This window comes from Dreissena polymorpha, chromosome 15 (genome assembly GCF_020536995.1).
Source record: "Dreissena polymorpha isolate Duluth1 chromosome 15, UMN_Dpol_1.0, whole genome shotgun sequence".
Classification (NCBI taxonomy): Eukaryota; Metazoa; Mollusca; class Bivalvia; order Myida; family Dreissenidae; genus Dreissena; species Dreissena polymorpha.
In genome coordinates this window covers 59112613-59128400 of record NC_068369.1, presented here as the reverse complement: position 1 = coordinate 59128400, position 15788 = coordinate 59112613, and the positions used below count along the sequence as shown (strand labels likewise).

The 15788-nt window shown below is 35.3% G+C and overlaps 2 protein-coding genes across 6 annotated transcripts in view; both read right to left on the bottom strand.

The window, feature by feature from the left end:
• LOC127860277 (nephrin-like) overlaps window positions 1–15788 on the bottom strand; it is a 393077-nt gene that overhangs the window by 46814 nt on the left and 330475 nt on the right. Inside the window, exon 11 of one of the 3 annotated variants that reach the window (XR_008039667.1) lies at window positions 4911–5015. The exons of 1 other annotated variant lie outside the window; for it this stretch is intronic. The gene's annotated coding sequence lies outside the window, so the exon portion shown is untranslated. Of the gene's footprint in view, window positions 1–4910; window positions 5016–10155; window positions 10193–15788 lie in introns of those variants that run through there. One more of the 3 variants, XR_008039664.1, reaches the window with a different exon arrangement.
• LOC127860273 (hemicentin-2-like) overlaps window positions 1–15788 on the bottom strand; it is a 483526-nt gene that overhangs the window by 251077 nt on the left and 216661 nt on the right. The gene's annotated exons all lie outside the window — the stretch shown is intronic.

Here is a 15788-nt window from a genome sequence, read left to right as displayed (position 1 = left end):
AATTGGGTTCCGTGTAGCATACTGCGTGCTAATTATTTATTGACAAGACACACAAGGCAAAATTGAACGAATATGTATTTGTTTATTAAACAACAAAAGACAACAAAAGTCGAATATTGCGAAACAGCTAACACCATAAATGAGCGAAATCGCTCGCAATCGATATCACTTAGACATGGTCGATACTGTAATCGTTTTATCGGTCGAGATTATCAAATCTCGCGCACCGGTTTATTTTGCGCGCTGAAATGAGATATCGCGAGGTTGCTTATCCCTTTGTTTGTATAGGTCCCTGCTATTTTCGAACTCGTCATAGATATCATTAGAACAAATGTTCTGACCAAGTTTTATGAAGGTTGGACAATATATGCGACTACTAGAGTGTCAACAAGTTTTCCCTAAAGCCATATGAAGAAAAATGCCACGCCCCCTAGCGGCCATGTATTTTAACCAACCAAAACCATTTTGGAACTCGTCAAATTTAACATTTGGACAAACCTTCTGACCAAGCTTCAGTAACATCGGACCATAAATGTGACCTCTAGAGTGTAAACAATGTTTTACAAAAGCCATATATACCCTTGAAAGGAAAAAATCCCCGCCTCCAAGTGGCCTGCTTTTCAGCAAACCAGAACCAATTTAGAACTCATGCACGATGTCATTAGGACATAACTATCTTCTAAGCAAGTTTCATGAAGATTTGTCCATAAATGTGGCCTCTAGGTTGTTAACACGGTTTTACTATACCCAAATAAGGCAAAATATCCCGACCCCTGGCAACCATTTTTTCAACCAACATTTGTCTGACTCGTCCAAGATATCTATGGGACAAAACATTTGATCAAGTTTCATTCAGATTGGAAATCAATGTTGCCTCTAGAGTGTAAATAAGGTTTTACTATAGTAATATACAGCCATAAAACGAAAAATGCCACGGCCCATTGCGGCTATGTTTTTCAAGCAATCGGAACTATTTTCGAACTAGTCCAAGATATCATCAGAACAAATGTTCTGACCAAGTTTCATAAAGATTGGACAATAAATGTGACTTTTAGAGTGTAAACTAGTTTTTACTAAAGCCATATCAGGAACAAGAGGGTCCGAAAGGCCCAAGTCGCTCACCTGAGATAAAACCTGAGACGTGTTTCAAAAGACCCTATCCATTTTTTAACTCGTCCAAGATATCGTTAAAACAAATGTTCTGACCAAGTTTCATGAAGATTGGACAATAAATGTGACTTTCCGAGTGTTAACAAGTTTTTACTATAGATATATGGAAAATGCCCCGCCCCCTGGTGGCAATGTTTTTCAATCAACCGAAACCACTTCTGAACACATCCAAGATACCATAGAGACAAATCTTCAGACAAAGTTTCATGAAGATCCGACAATGAATCAGGCCTCTTCAATGCTAACAAGGCAACTATTCATGTCGCACAACAGAAGACAATGAAAAAAAATGTGATCACAAAAGATCACCATGAGCAAACAATATAGCATTAAACAAATTTTCTGACCAAGTGTTATGAAGATTGGACAATAAATGTGACTCTTAGAGTCATCGTGCCCGATGGCGGCCATGTTTTGTCAATCAACTGCAACTATTTTCGAACTCGTCCAAGATATAATTGGGACAAATCTTGTGACAAAGTTTCATGAAGATCCGATAGTGTGCTTCAATAGTGTTAACAAGGTTTTACTATAGCCATATAAGGCAAAATGCCCCGCCCCCTGGTTGCCATGTTTTTCAACCAACTGGAACCATTTTCGAATTCGTCCAATATATAATTGGGACAAATCTTCTTAACAAATTTCATGATGATAGCACAAAACTTGTTACCTCTTTTACAAATCTTCCAAGATATCATTTGGACAAATCTTGTGACCAAGTTTCATGAAAATCGGACGATTAATTTGGCTTCAAGAGTGGTTTTACTCCAGCCCTTTAACGACCAAGAGGGCCTAAATGGCCCAAAGACGCTAACTTGAGATTCAAAGGAACTTACCTTTTCTGAGCAGCACAAGACGTAATTAAAACAAATGTTCTAACCAACTTGTATGGATAGTGAACACCCTGGCGGCCACGTTTTTCAACAGACTGGATACATTTTGGTACACATCCAAAATATCATTAAAACAAATATTCTGACCAAGTTTCGTGAAGATTAGACAATAAATGTGACATAAAGAGTGTTAATAAGTATGTATAAAAGCCATATAAGGAAAAATGCCCCGTACCCTTGTAGCCATGGTTTTTAAACCACCTAGAACAATTTTTAAAATCGTCCAAGATATCATTGGGACAATTCTTGTGACAAAAGTTCATGAAGATCAGACAATAAATGTGGCCTCTTGAGTGTTAACAAGGTTTTAGTATCGCCATGTAGTCATATAAGGAAAAATGCATCGCCCCCTTGTTCCCATATTTTCCAACAAACCGGAACTATTTGTCAATTCATCTAAGATATCATTGAGACAAATCTTCTGACCAAGTTTCATGATGATTTGACAATAAATGTGGCTTCTAGAATGCAAACAAGGTTTCACTATAGCCATATAATGAAAAATGCCCCACCCCCTGGTGGCAATGTTTTTCAACCAACCCATACACTTTTCAAACTCGTCAAACTCGAGATAATTCGGAATCATTTTCGACCTCGTTCAAGATATCATTAGGGTAAATCTTCTGAACAAGTTTCATGATTATCGGACAAGAAATGTTGCCTCTAGAGCTTTAGCAAGGTTTTACTATAGCCATATAAGGAAAAATGCCCCGCCCCCTGGGGGCCATGTTTTTCAACCAACCCATACCATTTTCAAACTCGTCCAAGATATAATTCGGAACCATTTTCGAACTCATGCAAGAATCTTCTGACCAAGTTTCATGATGATCGGACAATAAATGTGATCTCTATAGTGTTAACAAGATTTTACTATAGCCATATAAGGAAAAATGCCCTGCCCCTGGGAGCCATGTTTTTAAACCCACCAGAATAAAACTCCTCCAAGATTTCATTTGGACGAATCTTCGGACTAAGTTTCAAGAAGATTGAACAATAAATGTGGCCTCTAGTTTGTTAACAAGGTTTTTTTATATAGCCATATAGATCCATATTAGGAAATATGCCCCGGCCCCCTGGCAGCCATGTTTTTCAAGCAACCGTAATCATTTTCGAACACGCCGAAGATATCGTTGAGATAAATCTGACCAAATTTCATGAAGATAAGACAATAAATGTGGCCTCTTTATTGTTTTAACAAGGCAAATATTGACGCGGCCCACGACGCACTACGGACAAACAGCGATCACAAATGCTCACAATGAGCACATTTTGCCCGAGTGAGCTAAAAATGCCTGGCGGCCATGTTTTTCAACCAACCCAAACCAGTTGTGAACTCGTCCAAGATATCATTTGGATAAATCTTCTGACCAAGTTTCATGAAATTTTAGGATCTACAGAATCATTTGACGTTACACAACACAGCCATTACTTTTGAATACGTAAAAATGAAAACATATCAGAGTAGATTACAAATATTTTCCATATTTTTTAAAGAGCGAAATACTTAAATGTATATAAAACGAGAAATAATCAGATAAACATTTGTCAATAATATTTTCAAGGGTATTGGGGGCCTATTAGCTGTATGTTGTAACCTTCACCTTCTGAAATGTCGTCACTTCAAACATCCTGCACACCAATTCACATTGGCATTATTACATATTGCAAAGGAGTTAACTACAAAGTTATCAAGTATTATAAGTTTATTTATCAGGTATGTACAAGAATACACAATATATTTTTATAACATATATGGTAACATTATAGAGGTAAAAACATTTTGACGCAAATGCAATACAAATTTAGGCAATAGTTCCGCTGTCGGAGATATATGCCCCCAAACAGGGCTTGAACACTTTTACTAGTGACCCCAACATCATTAGGGGTCATATACTGTCCAAGTCCAATGTACATGTTTAGTATCAAGCCAACCAATTTCACACTTATTGTGTCACTGATCATGACCTTTGACCCCAATTTCAATATGGGTCATCGACTGTCCTAGGTCAATGCACATGTGAAGTATAATGTCAATTGTTCAATTCATTGACAAGTTATTGATCGGAAACATACTGGTCTACCGACAGACAGACCGACCGACATCAATCAAAACAATATACCCCGTCTGCTTCGAATGGGGGGCATTAAAATAACATTAACAAGCAAATTATGCTAGGATATTAGTTAACCAGTTAATAAAGTTCATGATTTCATAGAACAACACGATTCTTTATCCAGTTAAGGACCACACATTATCTTTAACATGCAGCACTACATATGTATGTAAAATTAAACCTAAACAGTGAGCAACAGTTACATATCCATGTACATCGATCAGCCTTGCTTAAAACATACATAACTTAAAGGGCATATAAAGTACCACGAAGAGTTTCTTTTCTAGTAACAAAGCTATTAACGTTTCACATAAAATACATTTTCACAGACAAATAATCTATAATTATGGCATGTAACATTTATATTTGTATTTAAAAAAATATCATTGAACTTTTTTTTGGACATTGTAAATTCTGCACACCAACCTGCCAAGGAGACTGATGTTGAAAGGGCATATTGGTGGCATTAATATGTACATGTATTAAAGCAATACATATTTCTTCTTTTCAAGAAGGTATGCATTAAGTAACAATGTTATTGAACAAACATATAACAAATATATCAAATGCATACAAATATTTTGCGATACACACTTTTTGAAATCACGCTTACAAAAGAAGTCTACTTTTATGAAATTTTTACTACACTTAAGTTGTATTATCGTTAAAGCATGAGTGTCACGGGGACACCTTTGTTTTATCATGAAAATGAATCATCGGGATAGGGTCATTGGGATAAATCTTCTGACAAAGTTTCATGAAGATAAGACTATAAAAGTGGCCTCTAGAGTGCTGACAAGGTATAACTATAGCCATATAAGGAAAAATGCCCCGCCACCTGCTGATCGTGTTTTTAAACCAATCAAAACAATTTTGGTACTCGTCCAAGATATCATGCGGACAAATCTTCTGACCACGTTTCATGAGGTTCTGATAATAAATGTGACCTCTAGAGTGTTAATAAGGTTTTACTATAGCCATATAAGGAAAAAGGCCCCGCCCCGTTGGCAGCCATGTTTTTCAACCAACCAGAATCATTTTCGAACTCGTCAAGGATATCATTGGCATGAATCTTCTTAGTTTCATGAAGATCAGACCATACAATTTGGTTTTAGAGTGTCAACTAGGTTTTACTATAGCCATATTTGGAAAAATGATCCGCCCCATGTGGCAATGTTTTTCAAGCATCTGTGACAATTTTTAAATTTGTCCAATATATCATTGAGACACATCTTCTGACCAAATTTCATGAAGATTGGACAATAAACGCTGCCTCTAGTGTTAACAATGAAAATTTTTAAGCCACACTATACGCAAGACAGACAAAAGGCGATCACAAAAGCTATACATGAGTCCATTGTGTTCAGGTGAGCTAAAAAAAAGGGTCACTGAAAATCCTTATTATTCCCTTGATAATTATACCGATTGCAGGATCCAGTTTCACAGACAGACTAATAATTATATCAATTGCAGGATCAAGTTTTTCAGACAGGCCAAAAAACTGACTGATGAGAGATGGGATTTTAGGAGAGGGGAGTCCTATGCCATGAAACCTAGTTTTCAATTAATTATGAAAAAGTAGTTGTATTATCGTTAAAGCATGAGTGTCACGGGGACACCTTTGTTTTATCATAAAAATGAATCATTGGGATAGGGTCATTGGGATAAATCTTCTGACAAAATTTCATGAAGATAAAACTATAAATTTGGCCTCTAGAGTGCTAACAAGGTATTACCATAGCCAGATATAGCCATATAAGGAAAAATGCCACGCCACCTGCTGACCTTGTTTTTCAACCAATCATAACCATTTTGGTACTCTTCCAAGATATCATGCGGACAAATCTTCTGACCACGTTTCATGATGATCAGACAATAAATGTGACCTCTAGAGTGTTAACAAGGTTTAACTATAGCCATATAAGGAAAAATGCCCCGCCCCCTTGGCAGCCATGTTTTTCAACCAACCAGAATCATTTTTGAACTCGTCCAGGATATCATTGGCATGAAATCTTACCAAGTTTCATGAAGATCAGACAATACATTTTGGTTTCAGAGTATTAACAAGGTTTTAATACAGCCATATTTGAAAAAATGATCGGCCCTCTTGTGACCATGTTTTTCAAGCAACTGTTACAATTGTTTGAGTTTTCCAAGATATCATTGAGACAAATCTTCTCACCAAATTTCATTAAGATTGGACAATAAGTGTGGCCTCTAGAGTGTAAACAAGGAACATTTTAAAGCCGCACTATACGCAAGACAGACAAAAGGTGATCACAAAAGCTGTCCATGAGTTCATTGTGCTCAGGTGAGCTAAAATAGGGTCACGGAAAATCTTTACTATTCCCTTGATAATTATACCAATTGCAGGATCCAGTTTCACAGACAGACTGATAATTATATCAATTGCAGGATCAAGTTTTTCAGACAGGCCAACAGACTGACTGATGGACAGATGGGTTTAAAGGAGAGTCCTATGCCATGAAACCTAGTTTACAATTAATTATGAAAAAGTAGTCACACATCTTTAAATATAGGATGGTTATCTTGTTTTCCTTTTGTGACTTGTTGCTTGGAAATAAAAACAGTTTCTTGCAGCACAGATTCTGGAAAAGAAAAATGCAAAATGACCACAAAGTTTTGTCAATAGTCAGTTTGTCTTGAACAAATTATTCCTTTTTTTTCTTCAGTATCACTGTCAGGTAGTGGATCTGCTTTTTTTGTCAGGTCTACTTCAGCATATTCAGTCATGTTGTCAAGCCCGTGAATGACCAACCGCTTCTGACCTTTTGGAGGATTAACAAATTCAAGCTCAGCATATTCAAGGCCATCGTGGTTTAAGGTTTTCTGAAAAACAATCAATGCTTATTAAAGTACCCGCATTAACTCTTTTTAATTAGGACATACACAGCAGTTTATATACAGCAGTAGTTTTAAAGCTGAATATAAGAGTTTGGAGAAATGTTGGTATTCCTCTGAAGTCCAAGTCATTTTCAGGGGCAAAAGGCCCCTGGTAGAGATATTCAGATTCTATATGAACTTCATTAATTGTCATACAAATAACAAAGCATTGTGGGGTAGTAAGTTTTTTAAATCTGATGTTAATTCTGTCAGGAGTATTTTTAAACAAGAGTGCCAAACTGTCACAAGATACGCACTTTTGAAGGTTTAAGACACCATGTTAAATGCTTGAAATGCACTAAGTGACATAGTGACCTACTTTTTGACCTGGCATGACCCATATTTAAACTTGACCTAGATATCTTTTAGACACAACTTAAGACAAAACTTGAAAAAGATCGGATGAAAACTACTTCAATTAAAGAGCGGACACCATGCCAAATCCTTGAGATGCACTTAGTGACCCAGTGACCTTGTTTTTGACCTGGCATGACCCATATTCGAACTTGACCTAGATATTGTCTTGATACAACTGCTATCAAATTTGGTGAAGATTGGATGAAGACTACTTCAATTAGAGAGGGGATAAGATGCTTAATGCTTGAAATGCACTAAGTGACCGTGTGACCTAGTTTAGACCCGGCATAACTCATAGTTGAACTTAAACTAGATATCATTTAGACACAACTTCTGACCTAATTTGGTGAAGATCGGATGAAAACTACTTAAATTAGAGAGCGGACACAATGCTAAATCCTTGAAATGCACTTAGTGACCCGCTGACCTAGTTTTTGATCCAGCATGACCCATATTCGAACTTCGCCTAGATATTGTCTTGATACAACTTCTGACTAAGTTTGGTGAAGATCGGATGAAAACTTTTTGAATTAGAGAGCGGACACTGCTGTGGACGCCAGCGCCGCCCGCCCGCCAGGGTGAAACTATAATACATCCCGTTTTTTTTTCAAAATGGGCGAATAATAAAATCTGATTGAAAACGATATTTTTGGCATTTTATCACATTTAAGTTTTGAAGACACAAATAAAACACAAGAGCTTTGTCACAGACGTGACAAATACCCCCCACATGCCGCATTGACACAGAATATTTTGCATGTTGTCGTCACAAAAAACAGCGGACACCATCCTCAATGTTTAAAAAGTTTCCCTGTGACCTAGGTTTTGACCTGGAATGGTCAATGTTCGAACTTCACCTACACATCATCTAGATACTATTTCTGACCACGTGTGGTTAAGATCCAATGAAAACTACTTGAATTAGAGCGCCGACACTAAGCTCAATGTGCAAGACGTACTTAGTGACCCCGTGACCTATTTTTTTATCTGGCATGGCCCATGTTGGAACATGACCTCAAGAACATCTGAATAAAACTTCTAAACAAGTTTGGTGAAGATCGGATAAAAACAACTTGAATAAGAGAGCAGACACAATGCTGAATGTTAAAAAAGGCACTAATTGACAATCTAACCTAGTTTTTTGCCCAGCATGGCCGATGTTCAAACTTGGCATCGAGATCATCTAGAAAAAACTTCTGACCAAGTTTTACGAAGATATTGGATTAGACAGCGGACAACATGCTGAATGTTTAAAACGGACTCAGTGACCCAATGACCTAGTTTTTGACCTGGCATGACCCATATTCAAACTTGACCTAGAAATATTCTAGATACAACTTCTGACCAAGTTTGGTGAAGATCGGATGACAACTACTTAATTTAGAGAGCAGACACCATGCTCAGTGTTTAAAACGCACTAAGTGACCCTGAGACCTATTTTGTGACCCAGCATGACCCATATTTGAACTCGACCTAGACATCATCAAGATACAACATCTGACCAAGTTTGGTGAAGATAGGATGAAAACAACTTGAATTAGAGAGTGGACACTTAATACGTACTGACCGACAGACCGACCGACAGAGAGACAAGTTTATTCCTATATATCCCCCTAAACTTCGTTTGTGGGGGTATAATAATAAGTTTTGTCGCTGTAATTGCCAAATGCCACAGAAAGTATTAAACCAAAACTGAGATCTTGATCATTACAGTTTTGACAAACGGACAACAAGCTTACTTTATTATTTGAAAAACAGAAATCAAAATTTATATTACAAGTAATGCTTTGCTAAAGAAAATTGAACAACTAAATAAATATATTTGGAACAAGAGATGTGTTTGTCAGAAAAATAATGCCCCCTTTTGCGCCGCTTTGAAATAAAATTTCAATATATCATTTGGCAGGATTAGAAAGTATCTCCCTTTAAAGCTAATTACTTGCCTTGGATTGTATTTTTTTACTTTTGACCTTAAAGGATGACCTTGACCTTTCACAAATGTGCAGCTTTATGAGATGCACATGCATGCCAAATATCAAGTTGCTATCTTCAATATTCGAAAAGTTATGACCAAACTTTAACGAAGTTTATTTGTCCTTTGACCTTGAATTGTGACCTTGATCATGGCCCTACAGGAAAGATTCTTGCAAATGACCCTCAATCTTGTACTTTTTGTGACTTCCACTAGTATGTTTGACAATATATCCATGGCAAACAAAAAACGTGATCCAAACAATGCAAGTTCTGACCAGAACCTTAACTGCACGCTTGCTTTTTTTCTTAAAGTGAATAATCAAAATTAATTTAACGATTTGTTATCGAATACAAAATTGTTTCATGATTGGTTTTGTTGTTATCATGACATGTGGTTAACACATGTTTGAGAATATTCTAAATGCATTTCCAATTGTCAAGTATAATAACTCACACTGGAATGTTGTTTCTGATGTAAAAAAATGCAAATTTTCTTACATTTGCAATGCAATGAAAAACATAAAACCTTATTGTTTCAGAGAGATCCAATAATCCTTTACCAATAAAATTCTAAAATCCACTGGAAAGCCTAAAGATAGATAATTTTACATATGAATTTTTAATTCGAAACCTAAATTAGTTCCACATTCTTATTGGCTTTTATGGTTGTTAGGACACCAAACAAGGGCTGTTTGTAAAACATGCATGCCCCCCATATGGGCTGTCAGTTGTAGTGGCAGCCATTGAGTGAATACGTTTTTTTGTCACTGTGACCTTGACCTTTGACCTAGTGACATGACAATCAATATAGGAGTCATCTGCCAGTCAAGATTAATGTACCTATGAAGTTTCATGATCCTAGGCCTAATTATTCTTGAGTTATCATCAGGAAACCATTTTACTGTTTCCAATCACTGTGACCTTGACCTTTGACCTAGTGGCCTGGAAATCAATAGGGGTCATCTGCCAGTCATGATCAATGTACCTTTGTTGTTTTATGATCCTAGGCGTAAGCATTCTTGAGTTATCATCCGGAAACCATCTTACTGTTTCGAGTCGCTGTGACCTTGACCTTTGACCTAGTGACCTGAAAATCAATGGGGGTCATCTGCCAGTCATGATCATTGTTCCTATGAAGTTTCATGGTCCTAGGCGTACGCATTCTTGAGTTATCATCCGGAAACCATTTTACTATTTCGAGTCACTGTGACCTTGACCTTTGACTTAGTGACCTGAAAATCAATAGGGTCATCTGCCAGTCATTATCAAGGTAGCTATGAAGTTTCATAATCCTTGGCCTAAGCGTTCTTGAGTTATCATCCGAAAACCATCTGGTGGACGGACCGACGGACGGACTGGCTGACCGACATGTGCAAAACAATATAAGGGGAAGGGGGACATAATAATATCAACATTTATAGAAATTATCCTCTGTGTTCATGAAAGAATTATGTAAACAAACAAGAATATCAGTGAAATTGATTGATTCTCCTTGATGATGTGCTTTGTCAATCTATGTGGTAATAAACACCTAAAAAAATCTATTATTAGCCTCGGTGACCTTGACCCCAGTGACCTCAAACCTCTTCAAAAGGTAAAGGTCCATGCAAGGTACCTACATCCCAAATATATATGAGATCGGTAAAATATTGAAGGCGCTATGAGAAACTGTAAGAAATTTGTGAGGAAAAAAAATCTATTTTTAGCCTCGTAGACCTTGACCTTGAGCCCAGTGACCTCAAACCTCATCAAAAGGTAGAGGTCCATGCTAAAAACTTTTTTTTGTAATTCCATTTTTTCTTTCCTTCATAAACATAATACACTTAGCATATAACATAATACATAATATGTCAAATTTATACACAATTAGTATGTTTGTTTCACAATGTTTTACTATATAATGGTACATAGCATTTTTGAAGACTATGATTGTTGTAGATAAAGCATGTGTATTTTGCCTATTACATATTTTTTTTTTAGAATACGGATTTTATGTTAAGGTCTTAAACTTCCTTTTCATGATAGTTTGATTTAAAAATCAACGTTCCACCATAACTATTTAGCATATTGGTGTATATTTTAATCAGTTTTGAATCTGGTTGAAATATAAATATTTTTATCCAACTGGCTTTGAGGGATTTTAAGAATATGTCAATATCTAAAATTTTAAACCACCTTCTGCATAATCTTGTGTGATTCGCTTTCTGGCAATTTTATCTGGTTTTTCATCCCTCAGAAATTTTTTAACATAGCGATTTTATATTTGAGATTTTGTCTTGAGATGGGTTTGGTAAAGCTGTTTATGCATATACAAGCTTGGGTATTGCAAACGTTTTTAAAACTGTAATTTTTCCAATTAAAGATAGTTTCCACCGCTTCCATTGATTTAAACAAGTTTCAAAATCATGAATTTTTCTCGGAATATTTAATGACATTATTTCTACGGGATCGTTGCTAAATTCTATTCCTAAGGTTGAAGCATGGTTGGATAATCCTGTTCAAATAAATATGAGTTGTTCATTTTAAAATACCATACACCTCTGTAATGAGAATGTATGTCGATTTGAATTGATATTAAAGAGTGGTCCGATTTAAACCCTGGAGAAATGTTGCATTCTGCCAGACAATTTGCAATGTCTTGAGATATAAGGAAATAATCTAATCGACAAAATATAGGTGGTTTAGTGTTTGAATTCCATGTGAATACTTTTTTATGTGGATTTTTTAAACGCCATATATCACAAAGATCATTGTTTCTATTATTTCATTTATTTTTGCGTTACATTTTTTATTTGTATCTGATCGACCGTTTAATTTATCTAAATTATAGTTAATAACAGTGTTAAAATCCCCTCCCAGGATTAGTGAGTGGTCATTATACATCTGTATATGTCTATCCAAGCTATTAAAAAACTCCGTATTATCTGTGTTGGGGCCGTAAATATTAAACATAACAATTAATTTTCCTTGAATTTCTATTTTCAATATTTGAAGCCTGCCCATGATTATTTCCTGATATTCTAAGATAGTGTATTCAAAATCTTAATCTTTCTTGATAAAAACGCCTATACCTAGAGAGTTAGAGCTGTTGCCGCTTAAAAAAGGTATCCTCCCCATTGCTTACCCCAAAGTGCGTTATCTACCTCTGCATTACAATGTAATTCTTTAAGAAAGCATCAATTGAATTTGTTTTCTTTAAGCCATTGAAACATAATGGAACGTTTTGCTGATGATGCTAAGCCTTTTGTGTTATAACTGCATATTTTATTCAAGTAGGTGATGCTCGTTATCATGTTTATCTTTTTTACTAACAATGTGTTGTAAGTATTTGGAACGTAACCCTTAAACAAACTATTATGTTTACACCCCAAAAAGCAACAGGTAAACATAATGAATAATAAAAAAGTTAACAATTACAAAAAGGCATGAATTTCGCCGTAACAGGTTAATTGGTATGACAAACACTTTCAATAGAAAAATGAAAGAGTACATTTTGAAAGAACACAATAAGGCGTGTGTATATGCGTGCGTGTATGCGTGTGTGTGTGTGTGTTTGTGTGTGTGTATTGTACGTATGTAAAGTAACGCTTAAACAAAATATTATGTTTACACTCCAAAAAGCTCAAAAGCATGTGTGTTTGTGTGTGTATTGTACGTATGGAAAGTAACTCTAAAACAAAATATTATGATTACACTCCAAAAATAGCAAACAGGTACTCATGATGAATAATGAAACAGTTAACAAATACAAGAAGAAGTGGTTTTTGCCATAACAGGTAAGTTAGTATGACAAACATTTTCATTAAGAAAATGAAATAATACATTTAAAATGAACAAACTAGAGCGTGCATGTGTGCGTGTCTGTGTTTGTGTGTTTGCGCGTGTGTGTGTGAGCCCGCGTGCGTGTGTGTGGGTGCGCGCATGTGTGTGTTTGTATTGTACATGAGGAACATAAAAAATAATTGACAAAATTTTTTTTTTGCCTAACCGGCCACAACTGTAAAAGCAAAAAAACGCACATAACACAAATCAGTTTGGCTTGCCTACATCTAAACAATACATATATAAATATAATATTTATTTCTATTCGATAACCATTAGTAAGAAAAACAAACAAGTGCAGTTTGAACAAACTACAATTGAATGATGATCGTCATACAATTGGTAATGAATAGTGCATTTACATTAGCCATAACTTTTGCAACAATTTTAGGAGTATTTATTGTTTAAGATTCGTGTCTATGCGTATATGCATGCTCCCGCGCATGTTTGTATGTTCGTGTGTGTATGCATGTGTGCGTAACTTTTTTTATTATAAAAAAACAACCGTACATTGTGGCAACCTAGTGCAAGCTAGATTGCCGCTACGGTTACCAAGCAAAACAAGAAAATTAATATGAACTATTTAGTATGAGTTAAGAGCTGCCATTCTTTGGCCGTCTAAAACAAAATTGAAAGTTTAGACAGCCATAATGGCCTATTTGTGGTGGGTGTGTCTATGTATGTAACAAAAAGTAGCAGCGCGTGTGTGGTCTTAATTGTATATTGCTGTGCTTGTTATATCAAGTATACGCCCAATAAAATATTGTAATCTCCAGAAATAACATGAAATCTTATAAATCTAATTGTATTGCATTACGACAATAAGATTTGACACGACTACTGAAAACCTACATAAAACATAATCAACAAGAGAATCTAATCTATGGCGATGTTTTAGAGTTATTGTGCCATTATTATTTATGGCCATTTTTACCTTTGAAATTCTTGAATTCCCTCGCATAACACGCTGTCCAATGATTGTAAACAAAATTAATGTACAGTAATTTTTAAAATCGCACAAGCTCATTTATGGACATTTTTTACATTTAAAACTCAAAGTGTGACATGGACCTTGGAGATATCGACGTAATTCTTTCGCGTGACACACCAGCCAATGATTGTGAACAAATGTGCCAAATAATTTTAAAATCTCACAATAAACAACATAGTTATGGCCCGGATAAGCTCATTTATAACCATGTTTGATCTCTGAATTTAAAGTGTGACCTTGACCATGGAGATATCAAAATAATTTTTTCGCGCGACACACACGTGTAACCTTGGAAAAATGAAGACGTGGTTTATTTCGCACATGTAAAAATGGCCCGGATAAGCTCATTTATAACCATGTTTGATCCCTGAATTTAAAGTGTGACCTTGACCATGGAGATATCAACGTAATTATTTCGCGCGACACACCGTCCAATGCTGTTAAAAAAAGTGCCAAATGGTTTTAAAATCTCACTATGAACGACATAGTTATTGACCAGGCAAGCTCATTAATGAATATTTGTGATCTTTGAACTCAAAGCGTGACCTTGACCTTGGAGATATTGACGTTATTCTTTCGCGCGACACACCGTCAAATGGTGGTGAACACATTTGCCAAATGATTTTAAAATCTCACAATAAATGATAAAGTTATGGCCTGGTCAAGCATTTGACCTTAGAACTTGAAGTGTGACTTGACCTTGGAGATATCGACGTAATTTTTTTCACACGACACACCTTCAAGTAGTGTGTTCATACAATCACAGTAATTTAAGTAAAACACTTACAAGTTAATTAGAGTAAAAAAAAACACGTACAGGACTACTGTAGATCTACATATAAACATAATCTACAACAGTAACAAATAATGTGTTCTTACAATCAAAACACTTTAATTAAGAGCACGTACAAGGCGTATAAACAACAATAATGTGTGCATATCCATAGAGTCCTGATTAATTCATACAGCCTGAGTAGTACATTCGCTAAATACATAATTAAGACATTTGTTAGTACCAATTAAATTCATTTGTTAATATAACATTTATTCAAGCTTTAAGTATTATACATATGATTTTGTTTTCATTATCTATATGTTATAAAGGATTGTACTGACACTTGTATCATACGTGAAATAAAAATGGAACAAACTTCAACACAAATACAGTTGCAAAATTAAGAAAAGAATATACATACAGAAATTGTTTGCACAACCAAAATATTACCTTTTCACAAACACTGAACAATGTATAACTATAACTGTAAAAATTAAAGATATTTTTGACATCTACCCCATCAAAAACATGACAAAGAGTACTAACATGAATGAGGTATATACATATTTTAGCGTAGTTTGTGTTCACTTTCAATTTTTATTAAAGATTAGGTATCTTAAAAGATTAAAGATATTTTTTGACTTCTACACCATCAAAAAAAAGACAAATAGTACTAACATGAATGAAGTATAAAATCCAATATGTTTTCACAAACATGAATGTTATTAATGTTATCGTTTATTGATTGTTATGTTAATAAACTACATGTACTGATGTAGAAAATATTT